Consider the following 18,676-nt stretch of genomic DNA (forward strand, 5'->3'; position numbering starts at 1 on the left):
GTAGAGGAGCCCTTCGTGAGCTAACGGCGATTTTGTCTCGCGTGTGCGAGGGAAAAGAGTATATACAGCCGATAGGCGGCGCGTGGGTGCTTTTCGATCTCCCTCGTCATAATCGGCCCGCGGAGTGGGTATATAGAGGTGCAGTGCCGAAACTGCCTGCTTGGGCCACTCAGGCTTGTTTATTTGGATACATTCTTTGGTTGGTTCCTCGTGCATTTATTAGCCTCGCACGCGAGCAACAAAGGAAATTTCAACACACGTTACATACAGCGCCAAGCATTCGCATAAAGTAAGCCATAGGAGCCGTAAAAAGCTCTGTCGCTCGTATAAAACACCAGGGGGGTAGTAGTAGCAGAGCAGAGCAGAGAGTTTCTCTCTCTCTCTCTCTCTCTCTCTCTCTCTCTCTCTCTCTCTCTCTGTCTCTCTATCCGTAAGACACGGAAGAAAGGCTTTCGAAAATCGATGAACCTGCATCACGTACGTGCTTCCTTGTCGCTACGTTCGCTATTATCGTGTCCGAGCCAGGAGCCAGGCTATATAGGTGCATTAGGGAGCCGCAAAGAGGCGTTTAGCCGAGCGCTCGCGCATGTGTACTGTATGCAGCTATAGCACAGAGCGCAGCCGAGCTGGGAAAGGAAGGAGCAGCGCGATGCAGCGGCAAAAAAGCCGAGCGCGACGAGGCCGAAAAAATGAATTCGTGCGCATCCCGTGCCCACACATCTAACTTTCACTTCGGAGTCTCTCTCTCTCTTGAGAGCTGCCGAGGTGCAACGTGTGTATATAGCTTAGATGTGCATCCGACACAAAGTCCTGTGTGTTGCTGCGCAGCCTACTCTTCTTTCGCCCCGCTCACTTCTCTCTCTCTCTCTCTCTCTCTCTCTCTCTCTCTCGAGGTGCCGTGTGCCCTCTACTCTCGTGTAGTAGTAGGTCGTTTGTTCGACTCCCACTACAGCGCACGTATAGTCACGGTATCGCCGTATGTCTGCTCCTCGCGAGCTTTATCTTCTCCCCCTCTTTGATTCGTCCGCAATTATCACCTCGTTCCGACTCATCGATGGAGTACAAGTTATTTTTACATTGCGTAACTCTTAATTGCACAAAGTTTCGAGAGAACTGATTCCGCCGAAAGCGAATCGTTACATCTCGATAATCCTGACGCGGCGAATTATAAGTGAGATATTTATCCATCAGCGCACATCAGCCCGCGGCTACCCTCGGCCAATTTGAATGCAGCCGTTTAGCGGTCAGCGTCTAAATGAAGCCTCGACTCGTCTCCCCTCTCTTGAGATAAAGAGAAGCTCAGGCTCGAGCGACGATCGGTATCTGATGCGCGCATCGCAGCGGCCAATTGATTAATTGCGGAATTTCGATGTTTTCGCGCGCCGCGACTAATTTATGACGGAGAAGAGGATACCTCCACCGCCGCTGCGGCTGCTGCTGAAATTTACGATTTATCGATTGCACAAGTGTTTTCTTGTGGGTTTAGCCGCCGCCGCGGTCGTGTCGGTGAAAGAGCCCGATTATGTGTATGTGTATAGTTATATAGAGGAAAGTGGGAGTATATGGGTCTTGCGTTCTCAGACTTCGTGACGTATGATACATCCGTATTGTGATATCGATCTATCCCCTCTATATGTTGTACCTTAGTTCGCGGGATGGACCTTTTTGTCTTTCTATTTGGGATGCGCGCGGGATTACCCTACCGGGCTTTGAGCAACTAATCGATATCGTGTGCATATACCGATCGATTACGCGCTTGTTGTTCCTCTCGAAACGACTTCTTGATTCGCCATCAGGAGATGAGTAGCGGACGCCGACTATGTGTGTGTGTGTGTGTGATTGGAAAATAGTCATTATGTCGTGTTTTCTTTTCTTCGCGTCGAGAGAACAGTTCCTTACTCCACGTGAATCGTAGGGAACAATGCAAAGATGCATAAAAAACGAAGAACCAAAAAACTCGACTCGCGCAAATTGGCAGGTGGATATACACAGCGCTTACGCAACCTGCGCGCGACACCTCTATTCACGCGGCGCGAGGCGAAAAATTCGTTGTTTATAATTTAATCCTTATTCTCGCACTTTTGCGAGTATACTATGTAACGATCGAACTGCCTCTCGGTGTACAATATCATTGCATCATATTCTCGCTGCACAGACTTATACACACAGCGACGGGGTAATAACAACAATAACGATCTCCTCCGGATTGTGTGTCGCCGCGTGGTTGTCTCAGTTCAGCTTAGCAGCAGTACAAAAGCGGAAAAACGCAAACGTCGCCGCGGTGGCGTCGCCTGACCAGTGGTTACACGGAGAGCAGTAGCGAAATATCCCCCGCGCTTTTGTCGCCGCGAGGAAAAATCGCGGCGAAACCGCTAAGAGCGCAATCCGAATACCGCTGCGCCGGCGTCACGATCCTCTCCTTCTATATGCGCTGTACAGAAAGAGAGAGAGAGAGAGAGAGAGAGAGAGAGAGAGAGAGAGAGAGAGAGAGAGAGATAGAGAGAGAGAGAGAGGTTACGGAGACGAAGCCGCCGACGCCGCTGGCCTCTCGCCTGCCGCAATTTTCATTAAACATTGTGATTTCGCGTAATGTGCTTTGCCGATTTTTTCGCGGCAGTCGCGCGCGCTCGGCGGTAGCTTCTTCGCTTCCTACTTCCATTATTTTCTCTCGCGCGCGGGTTATATGGGCTGCGCGGAGAGTCGGTTAAACAATTGCCGGAGTGTATACATGTATATAGTTGTTGTCGTAGTGGGAGAGAGCTCGGACAAAGGGTTGTTGTGACAGCTCTCTGTGACCGCGATTTTTTAATAACTAAATGGCCTTTTCCTCGAGATAGAGAGACAGACTCGAGATTGCGCGCGAGATGAGGTGGATAAAAAAATTGAGCGGTGCGAATTTTTGAAAACTATAAGTTAAACTTGAGTTAAAATTCCAAAAATCGACTAACCCGCGCATCGTTTCATTATCGCTATCGGAGCGCGTGCACTTGATTACGTACAACACATCTGCAGGAGACGCGGCCGCACACATAAATCGCTTGGATCGCAGCGCATACGTGTGTTAGGGGTAATATACGTGCGCCTACGGGCCCCTTAATCCGCGCTCGCGCTTTTAAAAGACAGCGACAACACACGAGTCGTGAGCCGGGCCGCCGATATATAGGGCAAGCACAGTCTCTCACGGTTTCTGCTCTATTCATCTGCATGCGCCGGCCAGCAGCCAACAGCTAGCACTCTTACTCGGTCCTGTATACAGCTATATATATAGGTATATACACACAGAGAGCGAGAGAGTATCAGGCCAGAGGGGCCTTAAGGTTGACCGGGCGAGCGCAGCTTCGCGCTTTTAGAGGCTATGTAGCGGTAGCGCGACGCGACGAGCTCTCGATTTTACCGGCGCCGCCGCCGCCGCCGCCGCCGCGCTTGAACTCGAGCACGACGGACATGCAGCGCTCTCGGATAGCGAGGAAATTTAGCGTTTTTAATTTTTTCGAAGCCTCCATATAATTGCCGAAGGATGAGTGAACAGCTCGTATAAAGCCCATAGATGTTTATTATATCCGCATTAGCGCGGACGCGCGGGGGCATTAAAAGGCATTTTGAGCCTGAGAAAACGGCCCGCTCGCGACTGAGCTCGCGGCCTAAGCGCTAAGGATATATAGAGAGAAAGGAGTGAACTTTCGACTCCCGCAGCGGCGGCTCTCTGCATCGCGCGCGTGTCTCTAACTATATACGTGCAACGACTTCTCTCCTCTGAGATGCTCGCGTATAGCGCGCGCAAGAGAGACTGACCGGCGTCCGGCGAAAGGTCGCCCCCTCGCGTATCGTGCGAAAACACGGCGCCTTGCTGTAGCACAAAGGGAGATGCCGAACGATCGTGCGTTTCTCACCGGCGACGATAGGTGGCGCATAGGCGATTTTTCGCTTCCCTAGTCGCAATCAGACCGGGCAGTCTATATATATGGAGGTGTGCTGCCTATATGTGAAAAATGTCCGAATGGGCCTGATGCGCTTGGGCCACGGGCCACCGATGCTGTAACTGCTCTTCACTATATGCAAAACAGTTGGGACTCAAGGACTTACGCTTGAGAGCTCTCGTTCCTAGTCGAACGATTAATAATAATAATTCGCCTATTATTATGTACGACGACTTTACGAAGCTGCAAGAAAATTTTATACACTCGAAATTTTATGCAGAGTATAGAATATATAGAATAATTGGACGGAGCTCCTACACGGAGGATAGTAACTTTCACTTTAGGGGCTCATTTTTCAGATTCGTTCTAATGATTTCCACGTTAATTCGCGAGAGAAGCGCAAAATCGAGCGTTTAATTACGCAACGTCTCTCCTTCCCTGCTCGGAGTTTTGTTTCCGCGGTGTAGCGCACACTCGGTACTATATTTATAATTGAATGCCGATGAAATTCGCCAGACACGCGCGGCCCGTTGATAAGGGAGGAAATTCTCCGACGTGTATTAACGCTAATTTTACGGCGAACGTAAATTTTTTTACGACCTCTCTCTCTCTCTCTCGCGCGCGGGCGTTATTCATTAGGCCGAGAGCTTTCGGATGAAAAAACAAGGTGTTGACGCACAAAAGGATCGTCGATTAATGATGATCGATAAATCATCGGGTAAATTTTCCGGATGCCTAAAAAAAGGAAGACGCGAGCGCATCAAAGGTGCGACAATCGAGAATCGAGGTCCCATACATGGCCTTCCGGTGCGTGTGGTTGTGAGGCGCAAGTTTGGACAGAGTCGGGAAAAAGGGGCCCCGGAAAAGCCGAGGGTCCGAGGCGTATCCAATCGATCAGCATTGGCGGTTTTTGCGCTATCCATATGTCATAGAGACGAGTATGTGCCTCGGCATCGAGAGCTCGGCTCTTCTCTCTTGTCGGCTTCGTTTTGTTACAGACGTTCTATGGCGTCATGTGTGGCGCGAAACTTTACTCTTTCATGTATATAATGCGTTCCTTTTTTCCGGCGGTCGGGGATAAAAAAAAAAGGCTGATTGACTTTCCGAGTGATTAATCAGTTATGGCCACACGTACTAATGGCTCTGTCTTTACGTAAGCCGCATATTCGCGCATACACATCCCGAATTCCTTCACGCGAGCCACGCACGCCCGGCTGAAATCGTTTTCATTTCGGCCGCAATTTACTTCTCGCCCGCCGCCGCCGCCGCGAGTCTGTGCCAGGCTGATTCATCGCAACACGTGTGTGTACGTCCCTCGTTTTTACTCGCAGCGATGAAAAGAGCGTATCAGTCGTCGTCTATTTTATCGGACAAAGGAGTTATGCAAGAGCCATATCCATACACCGCATTATAAATGTAAATTAGACGTGTCTCGTCCAAATATTCGATCGGCATTACGAGAGGAGCAGATAGCCTGCAGGAGAAGAAGAAAACAAAATTTCGGTAGCCGCAGGATGATTGAACTGCATCCGGCTCCTCGAAATCGGCTTTGGAACACGAGGCTCTCGCACTGCGGCGCGGAAGATGCCGCGGATAAAAAAGCCGAGAGAGATGTGGGTGCGGGCCTAGAAAGTGTCCCTCGAGGAGGAGGAGGAGGCATCGGAAATAAAAGAGCGCGGCGGCCGGGTCAGTTTGAATAATTTTGACCACACCTCTCGTCAAAGGCGACGAGCTCGCTCTCCGCGCGCATATGAATACATACATTTAAATGTCCTCTCGAGGGGGGAAGGACCGACACGTATACCGGAGAAATATTGTCCGAATTTTTTGTCGCCGAGGAGGTGGAGATAAGACTCTCTCTCTCTCTCTCTCTCTCTCTCTCGCTTGGTCACCGATATATGTATACACACACACACACACGCACAATGCGGTGTATTATTCATACGCGTATACACACACAGAGGCTTTCTCGGTCGCCCCCTTTTGTCGTCGGATTTGCTCCGGGTTTTACGAGACGAGGCACGTTTAATTGGCGCGAGGACCTCCTACGGTCAAAATGTGGCTATTGTGCGAAGGAAGAAACGTGACCTCCGGCAAAAGGGAGTAACATCCTTCTGTTCGTGCCGGGACGTAGACTCGAGGAATTTTTATTATATACGGCGCTCGCGATTGATTCCCAGTGGGGATACAGGTGATGCTCGAGTGTAATTCATTCATATAGGGATCTCTTGGATGCTCGTCGGGACATCGGAATCATCGATCGATCGTTCGACGGTACGGAGATCGGAATCTCTTATCTAATAACGAAGCTAATTGCCATTTACAGGCCGAAGCGATTAATTCGAGTGTCTTATACGTATAAGCATAACTGCACACGCGACTTTCGCTCGCGGAGAACGGCTTGAACTTTTTCGCGGGGCTTTTAACCTCTCCTCGCTCACTTTTTGCCGCAGCGAACTTGACAGTTGCGCGCTGCAGCACGTGATGCGCCGGTATACGGTCTCGTTAGCCTTGACATATGTATATGTGTATACGCGCGCGGCTTATAGTTGCGCAATAAGAAACTCCGCGCTTCGATTAGATCCTGACGATGATGATGATGATGATGCTCGATTGCGTAAGGCTGTGTGTGCGTGCGTTAAAGTTGAAAATTCGCTACACGTGAATCGAGTTGCCGTTCATTCATACACGCGACGCGAGGATGTAGTTTGTTCACCTTCCGCGCGCGAGCTTATCGCTCTAGTTGTATATGCTGCGTGTATGGGTGAATAATCCTTAAAATTGGGTCTGGCATTGTATCGCGTAAAATGAATTGCTGGTCGCATAATATCCAGAGAAGAAGGAAACAAAAGTGAGTCTTAATCATTGTCCATCCGGAGAAAAATCTCCATTAGCATATCGACACTATATAAGACTCGAGCTATTTTGACACTATACGTATATGTATATGTATATACCACGCGTCTCTCGTCGCGGCGGACAAAACATGTTCCGGTCCGGTGTAGGATGACCCTATGCCGCACCTTTTGTCGAGCGAAAGGTATATGCGCGCGTGTCTGTATGCCGACCCCGTGTCTTTGTCATTATATAACGCCATTGTGACCACACTTGCTCGGAGACGCCGAAGTCGCTCTCTCTCTCTCTCCCTCCTTTGCCTTTGCATATTATTAAAATGACGATGATTGTCATTTTTGTCTCCCCCTCTGGACTTCTCGGCTCGACCTCCTCCTCCTCCTCCTCCTCCTTCTTCTCGTGATCGCCGTTTCGAGTCAACTCGTTCTCTCTTTCTTCTCCGTCGTTGTCGTCGCGCCTTCGACGCTGCCTCGCCTGTGCGCGAGAGAAACGATGATGACGAGAGGAGAGGGACAGCAGCCAGCCTCGGATGCTGCGCCGCGGCTATTGTTGCGAGCTGCCTCTGCGCCTATTTTACTAGTCGTTATAAGGTGCTATTTTTTCCTCTCCGCGGTCTAGACGCGCGCGGGGAAATGCTAATGGAGAATTCATTTGTGTATTGTGTATAATATACCGAGAGAGAGAGAGAGAGAGAGAGAGAGAGAAAAGGCATTGACCAGCATCGCGCTCTATGAATAATTTTCGAACGTTTGTGTGTATAGCTACTTACGCAAGGAGCCTCGTGTTTCAATAGGCGTCAAATTAGTCAACTTACAACAACGTATACAGCGTAGATTAAGGACACGCCTCGTTTCGATTTTCGCTCTTATCGGAGGCGATCGAAGAAGAAGAATAAAATGTAACGCACACCTTTCCCGCGTCGTCATCATCTATTTCCTCTGTAATAGCTAGAGAGACTGTTTCTGTCTCCTGCGAAGAAAGAGTTAGAAACAATAGATCGGGTCGCGATGTCGCAACCGGCGATTCTCCTCGATTTCGGCAGCACCTGCGCCGTTTCTATGTACCGATCATTGTTTTGACATGTGCGCGAGCTGTATTGTTCAACAGCGCGTCTGGATTCCGAGAGCGACGAAACGAAAAAAAGGAGGCTATGCTGCTTGTGTGTGTGTGTGTGTGTGTGTCTCTCTCTCTGTCCCGTATCACATGCGGGCACTGCTGCGGTACAGTCGGACTGAAAAGAGAAGGAAAAAAAATAACCGACGAGCGATGAATAATGTCACAATTTGTCGGTGGACATCAGATCTGGAGGAGAGAGAAAAAAAAGTCGCGGATGAAATTCGAATGACTCCTCGCGGGCGATTCAATTATCTGATAATATAGCTCAAAATCGGACTTCCCTTCTTCGATTTGGATCTTCGCGAGCAAAAAAAAAAAAAAAAATCCCCGCAAAAATTATGTTAAACAACGCGAGATTCAGGACGACAGATACACGCACACACACACACACTGTGTGTGCTCTTTCCCCGAACGTCATCGCCGTAGCACTCGCTCTCTCGCCGATTACAACACTCGGAGGAGATTTTTGCTCTCTCGCTCGGCGCTCGTCGGCGCGAGACTATAATATTCTCTCCTAGGAGCGCCGACAGTCATTTTTGCGAGCGAGCGGCATACCTCGAGCGGAGAAAGTAATGGGTTTGCAATTATTTTGCGTAGGAGCTCTTCGTCGCTCGATCTTTCCGCGGCGCACACAGCGGGCCTATCCCCCCTCCCGAGTGTATAATACACAGTATGTGTGTGTGTGTGTCTTTCTCTCGCGGCCGCGACACAATACAATGGCTTGCGCGTCGGGCCATTTGCAAGTCTAATGCCTCTTCGAAAAGTTTGACGTTCTTCTCGCGCGTCCTTTTTTTCCGCGCTGTATACGCGTATGTTATACACATGCGATCTTAATTTGGATGATACAAGAGGCCGTGTTGTATAGTATATAGTGCGCTTGGTCAGAGTTAATGGAATTAATAATCTCTCGTTTTATTAACATATTGATGGGTAGGCTTAACGGGTCCCGATGTACACCGTTGTGTATTCTGGTGTTCGATTTTGAAACGGGCGCGGACGATCCCATTTCGAAAAATTGAGTCGTCGACTGTACGCAATAATGAAGCGACGCTGCGCCAATGGTCAGTTGCCCCGCAGAGCCCGCATGCGATCGGGACAGGTGAGGGCCAATGAGATAAATTCGATCTGGCCCCCATGTCATACTACTGGAGGCTATTATGTTATAGTGCCACCGCGGGGGTACGCTCGCGCAGTTATGCAAATTAATATGTAGGTTTGTCGCGCGCGGAAGGTCGTCGTTCTACTCTTTTTTTTTTCGACGAGTTCGGCGTAACTGACATTGACATTATGTGATCGAACTGACATTGATTCAGATTTGTTTTAATTTTTTCCTTTTTGATGGAAATTATAAGATCGAACGATTTTTGTTGCTTTCAAAATTTGAACACTGACATACGAGAAAAAAAAACTCATCCCAAGACTTATCTCTGAGAAAGCAATGAACGAATATTGTGATGTCACAATTAAATTAAACATACGACAAAGGCAAGCGGCTCTCGTCGGCGTATATGTATTATAAACGTCCATCCCCAGAATCCAGAAGCAAACTATAAAGTCTCGACGCGTAAAGAAGATACTAATCTCTCTCTCTCTCTCTCCCCCCGCCCATTCTTCCGCGCAGCTTCTTCTTCTTCTTCCTCTCCTCCTTATATTCCTCGAAGGCGAGCGAATTCAATTAAACTTTTCATACGGGCCGCGCGGCTGTGTAAACGAAAATTTCGCAAGATTCACGCAGTACCGGCCGCACGCGCATTATTCCCTTTTTCCGCATCGCGCCACACAACACACCAGCCCTGACTCGTAAAACGATTAGCAGCCGCGAGGCAACCGTGAAGAATCCATCGCTCGCGCGCTGCGGTTCCGTATTTTCCTATGAGCTTTCAGAGAGAGAGAGAGAGAGAGAGAGAGAGAGAAAAAAAAGGTATAGCAGCCGACCACCGAGGAGATTAAGGAGGGAAAACCAGCTGAGAAGAAGAGAGATGATGCCCAGAAATTGATCCGGCGTCTATTTTCGTGTTTGGGCATCGTTGCAGCGCCTGCGAGTCTCTGTGTGTCCTGGGGTTATGTGGAGCTGCTGCTGCTGCGCATCCGGACCGGATGCCTCGAGCGTTGGACACTCACTGCTGGCGCTGATCTCTTTCTTTATTGTCTTGCTCCTTTTGTGCTTATAAATTGGCTATTTCTCAAAACGCGTTTTTACCTTTTCTATCTCCCTTGTTTGTCCGGATGATTTGTTCGTTTTTTAGGGCCCGTTCACGACATATTTATTATTAGCTTAACGAGATATTATGCTCTCGATCTTCGTCCACGATTTCATTCGTCGTTACCCGCAACAGCTGATGTCTAGAAAAATACCAGCTTTTCTTCGTTCATACACCTCGGCGAAAAATTCGCCATCCGCCTCAGAGACGCGATTAAGTTTGCGTCTGAGCGCGCGACGTGAAAAGGTGCGGGGCGAGTATTATTACACAAAACGCATCCGTCGTCCGAAAAATCCCCACAGCGAGCGATTCTCGGATGCATTTTCTCATCGAGGCGCAAAATCGTCGTCGCCCGGCGCACAATGCCCGAGAAAAGAAACGTCCGAGAGGTAACCGAGCGGTCATAATCAGAACGAGAGAGAGAGAGAGAGAGCGAGAGAATATGGCGCAAGCTCCTGTCATCGGTTGCAGGCGCAGCGGAAAAATCCTATATATACAAGCATAGAAAAACCGGCGCGTCATCGTCAAATCCGTTTGTCCATTGCCGACGCCGCCGACGCCCAAAGACATCGTCCATCATAGGCAAATATGACAGCGGCCGCTGGCACGCAAGCGTGAAAAATCGCGCGCGTAAGCGCGTATAAGATCGGTATACCACTGTCTTCCACACGCTGCTCTCCTCCTGTACGTGACTGGGCAGAATCGGACTGCTGCACCGGTCACCGCTTTATTCTCTCGACTTCGGCTCTCTCTCTCTCTCTCTCTCTCTCTCTCTCTCTCTGTGGATAATATGGCTCTACACGAATGATTTGATTTTTCGTGAAATCGGGCGAGCCTCCTTTACCTGCGCCAGAGTGTATAGCCCTGGATTTGTTTGTTATATACGTATGCGCTGGAAGCGTCTGGACGATTACCGTAAATCGCTCGCTCAGCGTCCGAGTTTGTCACACGCTCTCCTTAGGGAGGATTTTTTTAACACGTGTGCTTCCGCTCGCTGTCCAAAAATATGTTTTCTCGTGCGCCGGCTATTTATAGCGAGATGTACGGATAAAAATTTTAATAACGAGCCTGCAGCCTCTCCTCTACAAAAATCTACTCTGAATAAAATGTTAGAACGATAAACGAATTATTCGGATTATTTATTTATTAAATTTTCATAAGTAAATAGCAGTGCTAAATCAGTCCATAAGTTTTTTTAACATTGCGGCATCGCCGCCCGGACATAAAGAGCCATTCGCGAGCTAACGAAAGCCGTATAAACGTACAGTCGGCGACGAGGAGGGCGTGTGTGCATGTGCCCGCGCGCCGATTCTTTTCCGTTTCGCGCGAGCGTCGTGCTGCTATTTTTGCTCCTGCAGCAGCAGCAGCAGCAGCCGACGCAGGAGTGACTGACCCTTGGCCAGTTGGGAGAGACCAAGTATTTTTAAACTCCTGAAAAATGCAGCGCCGCGGTATGCGCTCGCGACTCCAGACGCTCTTATCGTCGTCCTCTTATTTCACGCGGCTGTGTATAAGTGTATGTACGTTAAAAAAGGCGGCTTTATTCGCTGCAGTCGGCGCAATTATTTTGTTTTTCAATTTCGTGCGCGTATTTCTGTCGGTAAATATCTGAGGATATAGAGAGTCAGTTGCTGGGGCTAATTAGCCGCGGCGATGCACCGGGGAAACAAAAGTGAAGTATATATATATATACAGTATAGTAGGCGGTCCTAAGACAGCCGCTCTAATTTTACGGATTTCCGGAAGCCCATCTACGCGAAGATGCGCCTCTATACCTGTCCCTCTTGCTCGCGCGCCAATTTAAAAGCAATCTCGCTCGAATCGGTTTTAGAAAGAAACAGCCAAGGGTGAGAAGAAGAAGAAGAAGAGAGGGTGGATATAGTGCGTAACCTCTTCCCACGGCTCTCGCTCTCGAGGAATGGTCAGCTGGTCTGCGCCTAAACTGCAATAGATGCAGCGGCCGCTTACCTTTTCTCGTTTTTTTTTTTTAGCCGCTTGGATTTTTCTATACCTGCGCGGCGTATGCGGGTCATCCGGGATAGGATCCTTTACAGTTACGCGCGAAAAGGAGATCCCCGAGATAGTGACGGAAAATTATTATTTCTGCCCTGCACCAGACAGAGAGAGGAAAAGGGATGCTTGTACGAACTCGCTCTTCTCGGCTTATTTACATTTTGTCGACGTGCCAAGACGCAAACATCACCGTTAATACTCGAAATGTACCTCGATCGCTATCTCCTTCCGTGTGTTATACCTATACAAGTATATCGGAAGGAATTTGTTTACTCGGAAGATCATCCACACAAATTTTCTTCCAATTACACATATCGATCGGACCGTATCGCTACTGTACGTTCGCCTAACGGTATACAGTATACAATCAAAGCCTCCACGATACACATCTTCTTATCCCACAAGACACAGACTAGCGGAAGGATGCAGCGATCTCTCGTCTCGTTTTTATCGAGGCTTAGAAATCGCGCGGGGGCGGAGTATAGGCGACGAGATCCATAACGATCCGTGAAATTATCGAGGTCACACCTGGACCGTACACATACATACACACTATCCCGTCCGGGGGACACCGGAGAAGAAGAAGAAGAAGAAGAAGAAGAAGAAGAAGCGGAGATTAGAAATCTCAAGATCGCGAGCGATCCTCTCAATGCGCACTTACAGACGGGCAGAAAGAAAGAATTAAGGAGGTAAAGGGCCCTCTCTCTCTCTCTCTCTCTGCACACGCTGCATGAATGCTCGAAATTCGATCGAGAGAGAGAGAGAGGCGCGCGCATGTGTGGCTGTATACACACGTGTAGAGTGTGCTGGATGGAAAGAAAGCAGCAGCAGCGCATTTACCGTAAGATAAAAAGGGAGCCCTCGGGGCGCTGGGCTTTTTTTTCAATCGCTTTTTACAAAACCTCCTCTTCTTCTTCTTCGGCGCTTCCTTACCCCTTGGCCGGCCATCTGCCCCGGCGACATCGCGCAGACACACATATACATCAGGGGCGAGATATAGAGATGCGCCACGAAGATGCAGCACACGAGTCTCTCTCTCTCTCTCTCTCTCTCTCTCTAAGCCCTCTTTCTCTCCGTGCGATCAGCATCGCGCGAGAGACTAACGGCTTGAGTCTTTAACGTCTTGGATTATTCGAATGGCACCGCGCAGATGTGTATGTGTGGACCACGTCTCTATGCGCCGTTTTGTGAAATAGATTATTTTCGAAAAATCATAATCAGCCCGAGGTCAACCGTTAGAGCCACAGGTGATCATCAGCAGCAGCTCCTCTACGTGAGAGCACGATTCCTCTGTGTACACCCGCCAGAAAAAAAAAATCACAAAGCGCGATAGACGCGGCGAAGCTGGAGAAAAAAGGAGCGCGGAAATAAAAATCTCACGTCTCGCGGAAACAGGATGTCCCGTTCTCACGCGAGTTTTTTCACTTAAAAAAACGAGAGAAATTGGGGGAAAAGTCAGTAGCTCAGCAGCAGCAACAGCATCCCCCTCAATATCTCGGAGGATTTTTCACTCCCGTAAGGCTCCGCCACTACAAACACATACACACACATGCGCTTGGTCTAGCAGTAATTCAACTTTTTTCCCTGCCTCCCGAGCTCCGCTTCGTTTTTTATCCTCGGAACTCTCTCTCAATAGCCTATAGAGAGAGAGAGAATCCGTGCCACAGCACACGCAGTCGCCCCGTGTACCGTAAGACTTTTTTATGCCCCTACCCCCACTACCTTAAGGCCTTCCTGTCCTTCGTCCCCCCCCCCCCCTTCTGCAGCCTCTGGCTACAAGGTGCATCCGTCCGCCGGTGCGCGTATAGGTACGGCTACCCCCACCCGATACGCATTTCCTTCCGATACACATCGCGCGCGTACGTGCGTGTATAGGAACGCGCGCAGGAGATCGTACCCCCCTTCGATCGCTGGCGCGCGAAAAAAAAACTCGCAGCGAAGGGTGAGTCTCTATCGTTTTTTAGGCTCTGAGGGAGAGAGAGAGAGAGAAATTAAAGGAATGCACCTAACGCTATATGGTCATACGTGTGTGTGTGTGTGTGCCCCCGGGGGAATGCGCGTTTTTTTCTCCATCCTTTCCGCGGAGCGCACGCTAGTTAATGCACCTTTTCCGTACGTACGTGTATGTGTGTGTGTGGCAGGGAAGGGCATCACGCGGAAGGAGGAAAAAGGGGGAGCCCGTGCGAAAGTATGACGGTGAGAATTTTTTTATGCAAAAATGGACATGGGAAAAAAAGGCTGTGGAGTGCATGTGTGTGTGTGTGTGCGTGCGGGGATCAACGAGCCCGTGATTTTTGATAGATAGACGAGTGTATAGCTACGGTTTTGTTTACGAGGCCAGAAAAATCCGATACACTTGTGTGAGTGGATGTGTGACAAGCGGCGGCGATTATCGGCGGGACTTTTTTAGAGAGGGCGACTGATCGAACGCTCGCGTGAGATTCTGGAAATTCGCTTTTTTCGACTTTCTCATACGAGTGCGACGAATTCGCGGTTGGTCCAGATGTTTTGGAATTTGGCGGGGACGTTAAGAAAGCGCGTGTATCGACGCACTATGGTCTCTGTGGAATATTGCGTGGAGAGAGAGAGAGAGAGAGAGAGAGAGAGAGAGAGAGAGAGAGAGAGAAAAGACCAACTGCAACTTATACCTGTGCTCGGCGCATACCTGACTAAGCGTTTTCGAGTCCCAAGTGTCAATATGCAAATAAGTGTATGTATACGTATACCCTCGGATCGAAGGCGTCACTGTCGGCGAACTGTATACACACACCGTTATAACAAATCATACACATTCAAATCGAACGATCTCTAAAATTAATCATCTCGAGAGATCCGAAAAATTTTCCAGACGCACCTGACAAACAAATTATACAACGGAAAACACAAGAAGCCCATATAAATCCGTCAGCGTAAAACCCTTGCCCTGCAACAGCTCTCGAGATCTCTCTCTCTCTCTCTCTCTCTCTCTCTCTCTCTCCGCAGGCCCACACACGCCTCTCTCTCCGACAAAGAAGCTGCAGCTCTCGAGCTCCAAAATTCTAAACACCCTTGGCAAGGGGTCTCTGTCCCCGCGTCTTGTGTACTTATTTTTGGTACAGCGTATAAACTGCTGCAGAGTCGGCGGACGCGCGATGGCCAACGCGCTTTTTTCATCATCCGCTGCACACGCGCCTGTATTACTCTTTTTCTTCTTCTTCTTCTTCTCTCCTTCTTTCTCTTCCTCCTCTCTTTTACTGCCAACTGGCGAGCGGACTTTATGGCTATGATTTAGAGCTACCGAGAAATCCTCCATTTACGCGTATGCATAATTAATAGCGTCACTTTTTCTAATTACCGAATTTACACGCCGATGTGCCTTATCGGCCGGCGCGAATAAACAGCTCGTTACGAGCTCGAAATCCTTTGTGACGACGAGTGTACGATGTCGGGGGGCATCAATTAAGCCGCTTTTAGAAGCAGCGATTTAATGACGAGAGAACGAAAGCTCAGCCGAAAAATCCCCCAAGAAAGAGGTAAATTTAGAAAAAAACCGTCGTAAATATCGGGAGCAGCGAGAGGGGCGTACGCTTCACGCTTGGCCGCGAGAGTGAGAGTATAGTCGTCGTCGCGAGCGCTGGACGTCGCGACGCCGTCGCCGCTGCAGCGCACATGTGTGCGCCAGACAGAGAGAAGCAAGAATCTTTTTTGCCCCGTGTAAAAATAAGCTTTAAAACCCAACAGGATATGCGTCTCTCTCTCTCGGAGGCTATCGTCGTCGTCACCCGGCTTCTTTTTCTTTTTTCACCCTTTGGACGATCGCCCGCTCTTTCTCTCTCTCTCTCTCTCTCTCTCTCTCTTTCTCTACACATAACGGCTGAGCCGCCGCGCTTCTGTCTGAAATTAGCGGCGCTCGTGACTCTCGTGCGCGGCTGCGGCGATATTCTCCGGCGGAGATACGAATCTGCTCTTAATCCTGATGCGCTTTCTCGTGGCGCCGCCGCTCTTTTTCCGACTGGAAAGTGAAGATGCAGCGGGGAACAGATGCATATCGCGCGGTTTCGTTAACCGAATCGTCGCCTCTATGCCGATTGTTTTTTGCCTCGTCTAACGGAACACTGTCAAACACGTATGTGTTTTCTCTCTTGTAAATTTCTCTCGTAACTTTGCGGCGACGAGAGACGCTCAATAATTTATACATCCCCCTCGTTGAGAGAGAGAGAGAGAGAGAAAGAGAGAGAAGCTTTCAAGAACTCTCTAATTTCCGAGCTGACCGTCGCCAAAACAATCCCTCTTTCTCCGCACACGTCCCGCAGGGAAACTTGCCGACTCTTAAGAGCGTCGCGCGGAAAGAATACCGATTAGTTCGCTCTCTTTCAGCCGACGATTTTTTAAACCTCGCTCTCGGCTTTATCGTTCGAAAAATATTTCTCTTCCATGTATAACAGCGCACGCGAGCTTCTTCTTTTTTTTTCGCCTCAAAACGCGCGACGACGACCCGCTGACCAATATGTTTAATCAGTTGCTCGCGCGCGCGACGAAAGAGCCCGCATTACAATGTCCCTCGTCATCATCGCGCTCCGTAAAAATATTCCACATTTCGGATGAGCGAGCTCTCGTCGGCGTCGTTGGACGTAAGCGCGCCTGTTTTTTCAAGATAAATCTGTTTATTCTCTCTCTCTCTCTCTCTCTCTTGTGCGCGCGGTAGAGTCGCCAGCTTTTTTACAGCTGGAGAGTATAACGATGCCCGCTTGTGTGCGAGTATAAAACAGCGTATTGCAAAGAGCAAATATTATTATCTAGCGGGACACGTTGTGTAATTGCGTTATATATACGAGAGCGCGGAGTAAGCCGAGGAGGAAATTGGGCGGCGAGTATATGTTTACCACGTGTGATTAATTGTTAATTATACGGCTCGATTTTTTCCTTTCGAGAGCCGACGACGCTTTTTCGTATAACCGCAGGGACGCACTCGAGGTGTCTCGTAGATGAACGAACGAACCCTTGATCTCGAGTGGTGCAGAGTAACCTACCCGAAAGTCAGAAATTTCCAGAGAGTTTTGGTGTCGGAGATATTAGGCAGAGGTCCGGTCTGGAGACACGTACCAGACGGCCTGATTTTCAAGGGCGTCTTCGATAGGGCCTGTGAGAAAACTCAGCGGTCAGCGAGAAAATCACGTGGAAATTACAGGGCGCGACTGAGTGTGTACAAATACGCTCGTTACGCGCGAGTTAAAAATAGGCCACCTTTCGAGCAGCTGTTTCGTATATTCTCTCGGCATTGTTGCTCGCTTCGTACCAAAAATCGCTCTTATCGGGGCTCGCGACGAATTACGAAATCGCGCAAGGTGAATCAGCGCTTCGTTATACAAACGCGACGAGATATTCCCAACTACACACACACACACACACTATAACACCGCCATTCCCATTTCCGGCGAATAATCCACTTTACCTATTCATCCGACCGCATCTCTGGAAAAAGCGCGCGGTGCACGTCCCAAGAGTCAGCCGGTCCGTATAATAGAATTTATCAAAGATTCATCGAGTCCGCGCGCGCACTGACCGCCGGCGTGACTCCTCTCCTCCCCTACTTGCCAGCAGTAACATCCCCTCCTACGGGCGTCCGATGCGCGGGAGCTATCTCTCTCTCTCTCTCTCTCTCTCTTCTCGTGTGCTCTCCTTCGGCTCTGGAGGGAGAGCACATGGACCGGGCGTCTGCGCGCCAGACAGAGACGCGACTACCCCCACTACCCTCGACTGTAGGGTGAAAACCACCCCAGAGCGAGCGAGCGAGCGAGAGAGAGAGAGAGAGAGAGAGAGATAGAGAGAGAGCGAGCGCCTGCGCCAGGCTGTCCGGTACGTACGTCTCTACACGCTGGCTCCCTCTCTCTGCCCGTCCGAAGCGCTCCGAAGCCGACCGAACGGCGGCGGCTCAACACACGCGAGCAGCGCAGAGCGAGTAGGAGAGTCGAGCCGCCGCCACCGCTCGCTGGCGTACACAGTGCTGCCCCGAGACCAGGTCCCGACGAACGGCGCCGGGTTAGCAGCCGCCGCGCGCCCGCGTCCGGCCACAGTCCACTCAGAGATACGGCCCATGCTGGACCGAGCTCTTTCTCTCTCTCTCTCAGCCGCGAGCCACGACCGCCCGCGCGTACTTACACGCCGGTCTGCCGTATACTCTATCACTCTGTGTGCTTCTCTCGATATTCGAATTTTCGCGCTAGTTCGCCACGAAAGAGCGTGCCGATGAAGAGGAAGAAGACGCAACGCACGTGAGGGAGAGATACTGAACGGAAGAGAGTGTGATATTTATTTTTTTTTTTTTCGAATCTCCGTTCGCCTCCTTTTTTTAGTTTTCCGAGAGAAACAGTGCATCAAGCGCCGGTAAGCCGTGCGCCGGCACAGCCATGAGGTCGAAAGCAGCAGCAGCAGCAGCAGCAGCAGCCAGCAGCAGTAGCAGTTGACGATCGGAGCCTCATATCCTCGCTCGCGTGTTGTGTGATAACAAGAGAGCAGCAGCAGCCGAACTTTGCACCGAAAAATAAGTGAAACGATATATAGAATGAAACGGAGAAGGGGGTGAGAGGAAGTGACTTT

At 49.8% G+C, this 18,676-nt stretch overlaps 1 protein-coding gene across 2 annotated transcripts in view; it reads left to right on the forward strand.

Moving 5' to 3' along the window:
• The window catches only part of LOC100187718 (B-cell CLL/lymphoma 11-like protein), a 104,554-nt gene that overhangs the window by 68,832 nt on the left and 17,046 nt on the right, over window positions 1-18,676 (forward strand). The window lies entirely within an intron of this gene.

The sequence above is a fragment of the Nasonia vitripennis genome, chromosome 1 (assembly GCF_009193385.2).
Source record: "Nasonia vitripennis strain AsymCx chromosome 1, Nvit_psr_1.1, whole genome shotgun sequence".
Classification (NCBI taxonomy): Eukaryota; Metazoa; Arthropoda; class Insecta; order Hymenoptera; family Pteromalidae; genus Nasonia; species Nasonia vitripennis.